The sequence below is a fragment of the Palaemon carinicauda genome, chromosome 6 (assembly GCF_036898095.1).
Source record: "Palaemon carinicauda isolate YSFRI2023 chromosome 6, ASM3689809v2, whole genome shotgun sequence".
Lineage (NCBI taxonomy): Eukaryota > Metazoa > Arthropoda > Malacostraca > Decapoda > Palaemonidae > Palaemon > Palaemon carinicauda.
Genome location: NC_090730.1, coordinates 137,451,469 through 137,463,888, shown reverse-complemented (window position 1 = coordinate 137,463,888; position 12,420 = coordinate 137,451,469).

The following is a 12,420-nucleotide window of genomic DNA, read 5'->3' as shown; positions in this document are numbered from 1 at the left end:
AAATAAAAGATTTAAAACATGTACGTGACTGACTTTTATTTATGAAAATCATAAAAATCTAGAACTTGGTCAGCGAATGTGTATGCGTTCATTCACTCCCTTGCTTTGTAGAATGTCCGTTCTCTCTCTCTCCTTTGGTCAGTAGAAGTGCGTTCTCTCTTCTTTGATCTGTAGAATGTGCGTTCTTTCTCTCTCCTCTGGTCAGTAGAATGTGCATTCTCTCTCTCTTTAGTCTGTAGAATGTGCGTTCTCTCTCTCCTTTAGTCTGTAGAATGTGCAGTCTCTCTCTTCTTGGGTCTGTAGAATGTGCGGTCTCTCTCTTCTTGTGTCTGTTGAATGTACGTTCTCTCTCTTCTTTGGTCAGTAGAAGTGCGTTCTCTCTTCTTTAGTCTGTAGAAGTGCGTTCTCTCTCTTCTTTAGTCTGTAGAATGTGCGGTCTCTCTCTTCTTGTATCTGTTGAATGTGCGCTCTCTCTCTTCTTGGGTCTGTAGATTGTGCGGTCTCTCTCTTCTTGGGTCTGTAGATTGTGCGGTCTCTCTCTTCTTGGGTCTGTAGAATGTGCGTTCTCTCTCTTCTTTGGTCAGTAGAAGTGCGTTCTCTCTTCTTTGATCTGTAGAATGTGCGTTCTCTCTCTCCTTTGGTCAGTAGAAGTGCGTTCTCTCTTCTTTAGTCTGTAGAATGTGCGTTCTCTCTCTTTTGCTTTGTAGAATGTGCGTTCTCTCTCTCTCTTCTTTGGTCAGTAGAAGTGCGTTCTCTCTCTTCTTTAGTCTGTAGAATGTGCGGTCTCTCTCTTCTTGGGTCTGTAGAATGTGCGGTCTCTCTCTTCTTAGGTCTGTAGAATGTGCGCTCTCTCTCTTCTTGGGTCTGTAGATTGTGCGGTCTCTCTCTTCTTTGGTCAGTAGAAGTGCGTTCTCTCTTCTTTAGTCTGTAGAATGTGCGTTCTCTCTCTTTTGCTTTGTAGAATGTGTGTTCTCTCTTTCTCTTCTTTGGTCAGTAGAAGTGCGTTCTCTCTTCTTAGGTCAGTAGAAGTGCGTTCTCTCTTCTTAGGTCAGTAGAATGTGCGTTAGTCTGTAGAATGTGCGTTAGTCTGTAGAATGTGCGTTCTCTCTCTCTCTTCTTTGGTCAGTAGAAGTGCGTTCTCTCTTCTTTAGTCTGTAGAATGTGCGGTCTCTCTCTTCTTGTGTCTGTTGAATGTGCGCTCTCTCTCTTCTTGGGTTCTTAGATCTGTCTACATAAGGTGTGATCGCAACTGGTTGACATCTCTCCAATAAGATCTCAATTTTTTTCCAATTACGAAGCACAAAAAGAACTTAGAGCAAGTGCCATAGAGAACCTACGTTCTTTCGTAGTTTTGAAAAAGGTATGAGCTCATTGGAGATTATATCTGGAAGAGTTGTGATTTATCCACACCCATAAGTAGTACTGCATTACACAGCCTGAAAAAAAAAATTTCTGTATACTATATGATTTCCTTCAGTACAAGACCAAGACAGAGCATAGGATTTGACATTCTAAAAATTCAGAAATATTTACCGAATTAAGTTTTAACACATACAAAATTAGCTCTTATTAGAAAACTCTGACTATTTGTAAAAATCAATGTCAATATGACTACTGATAACTAGTAAGATTAGTACATTTACGAAAAACCTGACAAGATAATATTCAAGGCTAAAGAACGCTTAGGCAACAGATTCAAACATCACTATAAAAAGTAAGGATAAATCTCAAGTTCATATACTTGCTAATTTTTAATGCGTTGTGGTAAAAAACATTCGACTTAATTCATCTTGACTAATAAGGCTCTCTCAACTTTCTAAATTAAAATGAAATTCTGGACAATGCTATATTCCACATAAGCTCAATTTACTGTACAGTGAGATTTGTAACACCGAGTGCTCGCTAACTAAAAACTCGCTAGCTTCAAAGACTCAAAAATCTTAAGACTATCAATCACAATTAAATGATTGTTTATCCGAATCAAATTTACTGATTCTTTTTCCAAATACACCTAGAGAAATTTTTCTGTAAAAGCTACCAAATTCATGCTAAATTTCCCTAGATTTGAAAATGTGTTAAAGCTAAAAAAATCATTAAAAAACACTAAAAATATTCCAGGGAACAAAAGCTACGAGCTATATAACACGTGACAAATAGGACCCGACTAAATTGACTAGATCCAAAAATAACACATCAAAACTTTTGCTCTACTCTTTCAGCAGCAATATTACACTATTGTCTTAAGTCGTTAGCTATAAGACCTCACCACTTGATACACAGACTTATAACGCCTTTATTTATCTAGTTTAACACCTAAACCACCTTCAAAAGATCATATAGGACACTAAAGCCCTAATACGCTTACAATCAGGGCGAACTTTAGTAGCAAACATGGCTGTTAATTTAAAAATCAGATCTTATAGCTATTAAATTAAAAATCAGATCTTAAAAACGTTGCATCAAGAAGTCAAAAATATTAATCTACATTTTGTAAATTTAGACTAATGGAAGCACTTGCTAGTTTTACCGATTATCCAAAAACAAAATATTTAACCAAAAATAAGACACGACTAATCACTGCACATCAGGTACGTTACAAAAACTATCAAAATCTGATTCAAAATCGCTGAAAATTACACCGTTACTCAAGACTTTAAACTTAAATTTTGAAGTTTGTTAAAAACGAAGCAAAATATACTAAAACTTCACAATAGCTCAAAAACATCACCTGAACACGTTAAACTTTACGCTAAAAATACAAGGCACTAAATTAGTATAAAATAAAATACATATGGGTTACATAGATATTTTAAAACCTACCTAATAAATCAAACTTTTGAAAATCCTTTCAATGGAAACTAGAAATTACTAAGTTTTGCAGTATACTGAATGCTACCGAATATACGTTCACAGGATATGCAAAACGCTTAAAAATAGAGTATTAAAAATTATGGTACAAGAATTATATCCAAGTTTCATAGCTTTGCACGTGTAACTACTCAAAACTCAAAAATTTCAACGATTTAGTTAAAAGCCTTATAAAATTAGCCGTTTCTAATGATTACCCAAAGCAATATGCCCACTCTTCTAGATAATCTTAAAGTTTGCAATTGAACTTGTAAGGGTTTAGCCATTAAGAATTTGGCAGGTTCAAGACACCAAGTCGGCTAATAGGATTTTTTGTTTTGTTTTTTATTTGAAACAAAAATGATTACGGCAAACTAAATTTTATATCTTGCCTTTGGTTTACTAGATTGAAACTCATATGTTCGTTACTAAACACTGATTATGAGTTTGACCGGCATCTTTCAGCAATTATGAATCCTGGCTATGTTTTCCAAAAGATTGATAACATCAAAAGATCCCTAGGTCTATACAATACTACAAATTAAAAAAAAGATGTAAAAAAAAATTCTAACACAAACCTAGAACACCAGATTTGTAATATCAAGCCTACCTTCCTACTACAAGCCCATAAAATGGCGACGATTACTGGAGCCACAGATCCAAAACCGAAGATTCAAACACGATATGAAAATAACTCAAGTAGCTATATCAAAGTGTGAATTTGCCTCAACCTCAACACGCACTGACACTGCTTCCAGCTTTCTTACCGTTTACAGTTCCATCCAACCGGCTTTCTTCCAAGTTTCAACCAATCAGAAGGGCCCGTGCCGTTATTTCGAGACAAAGAATGAGAAAACGACTCCTGATTGGTCGAGGGACAAACAAGGAGTCTTCATGAGCGCAGTTACTTTCAAAAGACGTTACGTCACCACTTACAAAACCAGTGACATCTGTTGGCTGCATAATGAACCATGAAAAAATAAAATCAGTAAAAATATTCATGTAATCAATATCTAATAAGGAAAAAATTAGTTATATTATAACCATAAAAAAATCAGTAAAAGTAATCATATAATCAATATCTAATAAGGAAACAATTCGTTATCTTAAGAGAAATGTTGATACGCAAAAATAATAAAAAATTCTTATTGTATCCTTTTTTACACTTTAAAAATTCACTATGAAAATAGACAGGTTTGTTGATCTAAATAGCGCACTGGGTACCATGAAAAATATTTTAGACATTTTTTTTAGTTTTAATTTAAAGTGAACCCATTATTCTACAAATAATTCTCAAATGTTCCAAAATACATGTTACAATTTTCGATCCGGAAATAACGATGATTTCAGAATCCTTCGCACCTAGAATCATGTTCATATTGTTATATTATTTCTAATTTCTAATTTACTATTCTGTTTCTTCTTCCGTACAAGGTTTCTTTCCCTATATCAGATCCCGTATGTCTAAATAACTTCGGCTCTCAAACTATGTTTGTACTTTGAAGTCTGCCTCGTAATAATAATAACAACTAGAAAAGCACTCAAAATTGTCAACCTCCACCACGGCAGCTGATTTCTCGAAACCAGCTTGTCTTTCCCAGAATCAATTTAGACCGCAGTCGATTTACTTTACTTACTTTGATGGTTGCTTTTTCGGTCACATACAGCAGGACCTCCACAGTCGTGTTACCCTTTAACGTTTCATTTGCAAACTTGGGTTAATATTAGGGTTAATTCGGTGGACCTTTAGCTCGACCATGACCTAGTATTTTGAATATTGAATGACTTCCACATCTCAAGATAACAAACAATTGAGCCCTGAAAGTTTCACTACTTTATGAGTAAAATTGTGGCCAGGAAGTTGCTCATAAACAGACAAATGGGCAAACAGATAAACCTCCTCCCAACTCTGTTGACGGAGGTAATAATAATAATAATAATAATAATAATAATAATAATAATAAATTATTATTATTATTATACTAATAACGATATTAATAAACTACATACCCAAATATTTATAGTTTGTTACTCTTTCTAGTTTTACTCCAACACAATACTCAAAAGTCTCCACTGATTTACATTGTAAGAGAATATTATCTTGTGAATTTCCATGAAATTCATGACTAGTAATTTCATCCCTCAATATATCAAAAAGCATGGGGCTGAGCACACCCCCTTGTGGAGCAACAACTTCAAAATACTTTCCAGTCGATTCATAATAATGGAACATAATAGTTCGCCTTCTATTACTCAAATAATGAAATCCACGCCAACAGCTTGTCTTTCATAACTTTTTTAATGAGACTCTCCAATACAACAGCCTTATTGGCTTTATCAAAGGCTCCCTTTAAATCTAAAAACATTCTGCGGTTGACACTAGCAGTACTAAGATCATTTGATATGCAATCAGAGGTAGGCTACTGTGCGAGTGGGGTCAGTGGGCTATTATTTTTTGATAAACAAAAAGTCAAGGAGATAGATAGGTCTATAATCATTATTTCCCCATAGGTACAGGTATCATAAGGGCAATTGTCCATTTAGTATGCAAACGACCATTACTGTTTGATAAATTGAATAACGCTAAAATAAGACTGTCTTCCATTGTTTTAAATTTATACCATGATACCATTCTTATCTTTCCTTTCTTAACAGTATCTAACATTTCATCCCTGGTGAAAGGAATACAGGTGTCACCCATGAAGTTCTGCATCCAAACTAGTCTATGTCTTTGTTTCTGTAACTTTCTGGTGCTTTCCTATATATTTCAAAGGAGAGAATCTAAGTTCAACGCACACAACTATTTGGCAGCTAATGCCTCTACTTTTCTCTGGCATTGGGATGTGCATTAGTCTTTCTTTTAACTGACCTTAATTTATTGACCGCATCCCAAATTTGACTTAATTTTGAAGAGATGTCTCTTAAAAACCTTCCCAATACTCAGCACTAAACTTTCCTGCTTTTCTGCTCTGCCACTGTAACAATCGTTTCTTTGTATTGCATATTACCGTGGTGTTTGGCCCATTCCTTATGGAATTTTCGTAGCAACCTTTTCCAGTCTCGTACTTTTATAGTTATGATGCCTAAATCTATGATTACCTATACAATATTTTTTCCAGTAGTTTGTAAATGAAATATTCTATTACTGATAGCAAGTCTTCAAAGAAAACATTTCCATCCTCAATACCTCAAGTTTAGATTTCTAATTTTAATAAGTGGAATCTTTTATAAAATACGAATTCTAAGGACAAAATGGTCCCCTTAATAAAGTGGTTACAACAGAGAAATCTGCCTGTACTCCAGGATAGAATAATCAAATCTGCATCCTCTAACATGTGTTGCTTCACTATTACCAAGTACAGACATATTTCAACCGAATCTAAAAATCTGTTTAACATAATTCCATTGTGTTTCGGGAACAACTACCAAGATTAATATGTCTAGCCTTTAAATCACAGAGTAATACACAATACTCAGAATAAATGACATCAGACAGATCCTGAACAGCCAGTCAGTCTGCATGTAAGTAAATATTAACAATATACATTTCTGCATCTGTAATAGCTAAATACTAAGTATCAATGATTTGTTGCATGATGATGCTGGAATATTATTTATGTAAATTGTTAAACCTCTGCAATTCATGGATTCATCGGCATGTAATTCAAAATGAATGTAACCGTTAATTTGTAGCGAGGAAATGTCTCTACCTACTTCCTGAAAAGCTATTACATCAACATTTGTACACTGAGTATATGAATACAAATCAGTATTTCGTTTTCATAAACGGTTTATATACCAGGATATATTATGGAGTTCAAATGTCATTTTGAGAACTACTCTTTAACTTACTTGCAGAATGACATTTTGAGAACTACTCTTTCTTAACTTACTTGCAGAATGAAGAATATTAATTTTCAGCTCATTGGTTGGACTTTTCATATATTCAGTTATCGAAGCAAGAATGTGGGTAAAATCTCCGCCCTCATTTTTCACATAATCTGTCTTATTAGCTGACAAGCCAGCCTGCATGTAACTGGGCTTTCACCACCATTGTCATATAACTCTGTAATCTAATCACAACCTTTTGAGTTAACTTTTCATTAAGAAAAAATGTCTTGTTTTGCAAATATATGCTTTTCATAGTATTCTTAGTACTTACTCTGTATGTTCAATCTAATAATTAGATTATGAGATTAAGATAATTATATTGAACTTGAGTCTACTCAGATTTATTCTTGCCCGAACTTTGGTTTTACTGTTACATACGATTTAACCAGAAACTTTCACTAACCACTGGAACCTAAGTATGAATAAAAATAAATTTATCGTTTCCTAGATTTACATTATTTGTCTTAAGCGAACAATCACTTTTGGGTCTTCGAGGATGGATAACCTTTAAACAACCAAAATTAAATGAGAACAAAACTGAATTCATGGTGGTGGGCAAGAGAAACAGCGTGAGAAACTTAGGCGATATTGAAATAAATGACTCGGTGCCGATATCTAGTAAAGTTCGAAATCTAGGTGCATTTCTTGACTGCAACCTGTCTCTAAATGCCCAAATAGATAATGTAATAAAAACTGCTGGTTGTCATCTAAGAAATATTGAGTTTATAAATAAAAAGTACCTAGACGAAAATTCTGTAAAGAAACATAATAAACTGTTATTACCAGGATTGACTACTGCAACTATTACAATTTACCAAAAGTTCAACTTAGGAAATTACAAAACTTAATCAACAAAAGATCACCCCTATACTAGTCGATTTACACTGGCTGCCGATTAAAGCGAGAATTTTATTTAAAATATGTACAATAACCCACCAAGTTATCAGAACCGGGCGTCCAAAAGACTCACGAGAATTGCTACATATTGTGCACACAACAATCGTGTCGACACGACAATAGTTACAGATGGCTTCAAACTGTTGGAACTTCGATATATGTCTACTTGCGGCCCCGAAACTATGTAACAAGCTCCCACGAAACTTTCGAATGATTGAAGACATTAAGGCTTTCAAGAGGAAACTGATGACTATTTCATGAGTCCTTTGACAGTTACGATTTAACAGTAGATGAACAATGCGCGATATCAAACTTTAAATTACTCTGAACGAACAAGGTAAAACAACAGTGGAGATCCTGGAGAGAGCGGGGTTCCCTTGCTGTATGGGACCAGAAAAGCTGCCATCAAATTAAGTAAAAGAGGATACACTTTACAGCTGGCATTATGAGCAAACAAAAAGTATAGCATTTTGGTTCGATTACTCCCATTTTCCTTGATTTTGTCATCACACCCCCTTGACTCGTGGGATTAACCACAAAATCGACAGCGATGCTCATTTAGGCCACATAACTCCATCTGCAACACTTGACAGGGTTGTCAGTGTACACAGCAACATGTTTATATCCTAAGCACTTGATAAATTCTCTATTGGAGGACCTCTAATAATAGCAATTAATTGTGGTTTAGGGACAGAATCACTATTCAATTCAACTTCTGGTCCTAGTAGTAGGGTAGTAAAAATAATTACCTTTGTACTTAGACCATACCGTTCCTTTGGTTTTTACACTGCAATATTTTCAAAGTCACTTTGTTAAATAACCAACAGCTACCTCATCCTTCACTGTAATATATGGGATGTTTCTCCCTCCCTTAAATAGAACCTCAAATAATGGATGACACTTCGACGCCAAACTGCCCATCGAACCTGATCGTGGAAACCAAAAACATTCTAGGGAAAATACAACCGAAGCCTTTTACCATAAACATTATTACCATCTTTTAAATGATTGGCATTAGAGCATTCACCTTCATCAACCGACGACACACTACATACACCATCACTGCTCATTATTTTCTTGCATACAACTATGATAAAAGGCTGCTAGTCATTGCTGCTACTAGATGAATTCTACATTTACTACTGGATAAAGTCTAATATACAAAAATATTCCTATCAATTTAAATGTTAAATAAGTAAAACCTATCTTCAAGAAACAATATACTTTTTTTTTCATTCATGGGAACCTCATAGCTATACTGAACGAGACAAGTCTAAAATAACTACTTTAAATACCCTAGTTTAACTAGTTTCGGCAACCTCTTTAGATATAATATATGATCGAGGGGAAGGTCAAATCTATACCTGGATCCGAACCTCAAAAGTAAAATATTTGATATTTCCTGGATAACTATACAATAGGGCGAGTAAAAAATATGGTAACAGACCATTTAGAGGAAGTCTATAACTAGTAAAGACAGATCTTGGTTCGATTTAAAGACAAGAGAAGTGCCAATATAATTACCAATTTTTGGAGAAAAAAAAAATGAACAAAAACTTGGAAACAGCAACACAAGTTATATAATCAACTAAATGGTGTATTGGGAAATGTAAATGAAAAAAGGCTTCGGATGGGTATGGCAACCAAGAACATTAATAAATTTCTAGTTTTCTTCAAGTTCATACTGACCTACTTCTAATTTACCCTTTATTTCAAATGTGCTATAGTACGTAATGCTAGAACAACTAGTCAAGTCATTTAGCCATTATAGAAGTGTTGCCAGAAAACCAGTCATACAAACTTATCATATTCTACAGAGACAACTTCTGTTACAATTAATCTGCTGGAATTAATGGATAAGGATAAATATGGGATCTTTAAATTCCTCAATCTTAATGCTGCTTTCTATGCAATTGTGCACGAAGTATTCAAGATTTTCGGCCCACTGGTATTGCTTTAGCTTTGAAGTAGATAGATTACTTAGCTAAACTACGTTGCACGAATAGGACACTTGCTCATAATTTAGATAATTAAGCATAGTAGTAACCCACAAAAGTGCACTAGGTTCAATCTTAATTTGTATCTATGCTATAGGTCTATCAAAAGTACCAGAGACAAAAGTGAATTACTATTTGCAGCCGTTACACTAACTAAGATACCGCTGAAAACTTTCAACCATACTCTTTGTTAAGGAATGATTGACAAATCTCGAAGTTAAAAACCATGCTCTTGCTCGTGTTAGGGAATGGATGACAAATCTCATTGAAAAAAATGTTTATGGTGGTAGTTAATTAAACTCTCTTAGTGACAATCTAGTCTCGACATCTAGCAGGAGTCTTACTTTTTTCCTCTGTTCAATTATTCAAGAAGTAATTATCACTAGACATCTTATAAACATTGCTTGTGTAAAGGAAAGTTATTAATTCTGCTACTACCTAGAATTACTTGTGAAACAATTACAATCTACCCATTGTTATTAAAGTAATAACAAAAATTGAGCAAGACTAAAACAAGTGTTCCCCCGTAGCAAGAATTATCTTTTACACTTTATGAATTACAGCGGGTGACTATTAAAGCCAGAAATGTGCAAGATATGCAATGACAAGTTATCAGAACCAGCCGTCCATAACATCTAAAAATGGCCACACTGTAGTCAGCAAATCGTGTTGACACGAGAATAGTTAGATTGTTTAATGTTATTTGATATAAGATTTAGACCAACCTTGATAAGCCCCTTCCACATGACGGGCAAATGCAGGCCGGGCACTGTTTTTGCCCGTAATTCTTGTGTAACTTACTAGAGCAAACTGTCCAAAGCAGGCTCTAGGCACAGACAGGTGAACGAACGACTTGGGCTTGAGCCAGACGCCAGGCAGCGTGTGCGGACGGGATACCGAATGCACTATTGCCGACAGACAAGATGCCTTAAAGACAAAGCCTAAAGGACATGAAGCCGAACGGTCGTAAAACCGGACAGTCATGGAACCGATCAGTCATAAAGCCGAATAGTTAAACATTAATGACAGAATGACATGGTTAGCCGATGGCAGCTTTGACAGCTCTATACAATACACGCAATTATTTCAGAGATCAAAACCCTGCCATTAGTGTATTGCATAACAAACAAAAAAAAATAAAATGAAAAAACATATGACGAAATCTTGACATTTTTTAACAAAGGCATTCCCGAGCCTGATTCAATAATAGTGGACTTCGAGCGAGAGAGAATAAACAGCATTAAAAAAAAACTTTCCAAATATATCGATAAGAGGATGTTTCTTTCACTTTGGCCAATGTTTATACGAAATATTCAGTCTTGTGGATTACAGCAATGCTATCTTGAAACCAACAATGCTCATTTCATTAAGCAGTTATCAGCTCTTGCCTTTGTTCCACCTACAGATGTGCATGAGATGTTTGACCAGTTAACTAGTTCGATAACTGCTGAAACTAAAGACTTGCGTTAAATGATTTTTTAGTGTATTATGAAAGTACCTGGTTAGGAATAGCGCAGAGAGGACGTCGAAGGAGACCAATTTTTTATGTGGATTTGCAATTCTTATGATGAAGGCTTAGTTTTTACGAGCTATAGCTCACAACTTGTAATGTTTTTATTTCATTTTTTTTTTTACATGATTTTTTTTTCATTTTTTTCTTTGCATTCAAATGTATATTTTTTTACAATTTATTTCTTTGAAATAAAGTTTGTTTTTTGAGTTGTTAATGCTTTTGACCTTTGCTAACTGAGTAATAAATATTGAAGCCGTATTAAGTACTAATTCAAGTGACCGAAGAGTCAGAATAAAGTATTAAATGTTCACCATCTTATTCTTTATTTTTTATCAATTCGGTTTTACGACTGTTCGGTTTCATGACCTTTCGGCTTTGTGTCTTTTCGGCATCTTGGGTTCGGCATCTTGTCTGGCGGCAATAGTGCATTCGGCATCCCGTCCTAGTACCCCAGGCAGAGGGTAGATTCGGGTAACAGTCCCGAGTCAGGTGCCCATTCAATGCTTCAAAAAACAGGCATGGGCACTTCATAGGTTATCCCGTGGTTTTCTTTTCAAGGACTCAGTCTTCACTAGCGATCACCACCCATACTACAAAACTTTTTAGTCTGCCCGCTGCCCCTCGTGTGGAAGAGACTTCATGTTTTCAAGAATATATTCTGGACTTTCCTATCTTGTAACTGCTTCAATAATGTTTATTTAACTATGCCAAATATGCTGTGCAATACTCATCCTGTAAGTACTGTAGGGCACAGGGCTTCCATGTATAATAGGACTAAATTAAAAGTAAAAATGTGTACCAATCAGACCTTCAGACCATTATTTCTTTTTATGGCTCTTTAGCCAACAGCTGCTTTAAACACTTCAATTGCTTATTCTCAGGCCATAATGAGAAACTACAGCTCTATAACCAGACTTTCGTTAAAATTCGTCTCTGCACAGGATAGCATTTAACCTTTGTTATTATGATGAGTAAGCAATTTAACGACTTCGAAGCTTGCCAAATCAAAATATACTTAATTTTGTTCATGGTGGGCCATTTAAGCTACAATGCAAGTAATAACTCTCGTTTGTTTTATTGGTTCTGAAGCTGGTTTGAACTGATAGGTTAGGTCATGCAGCGCCATTATAAATTTCTAGGTTATTATTGAAAAAGGTTTCAAACCTAATCACAGGTGTAGATATTCAATATTGAGGCATGATTTGTCTATTTTGCCAAATACAACCTCTTACACTAGATAAGTACCTCACCACACCAATTTAAACTTGTATAAAG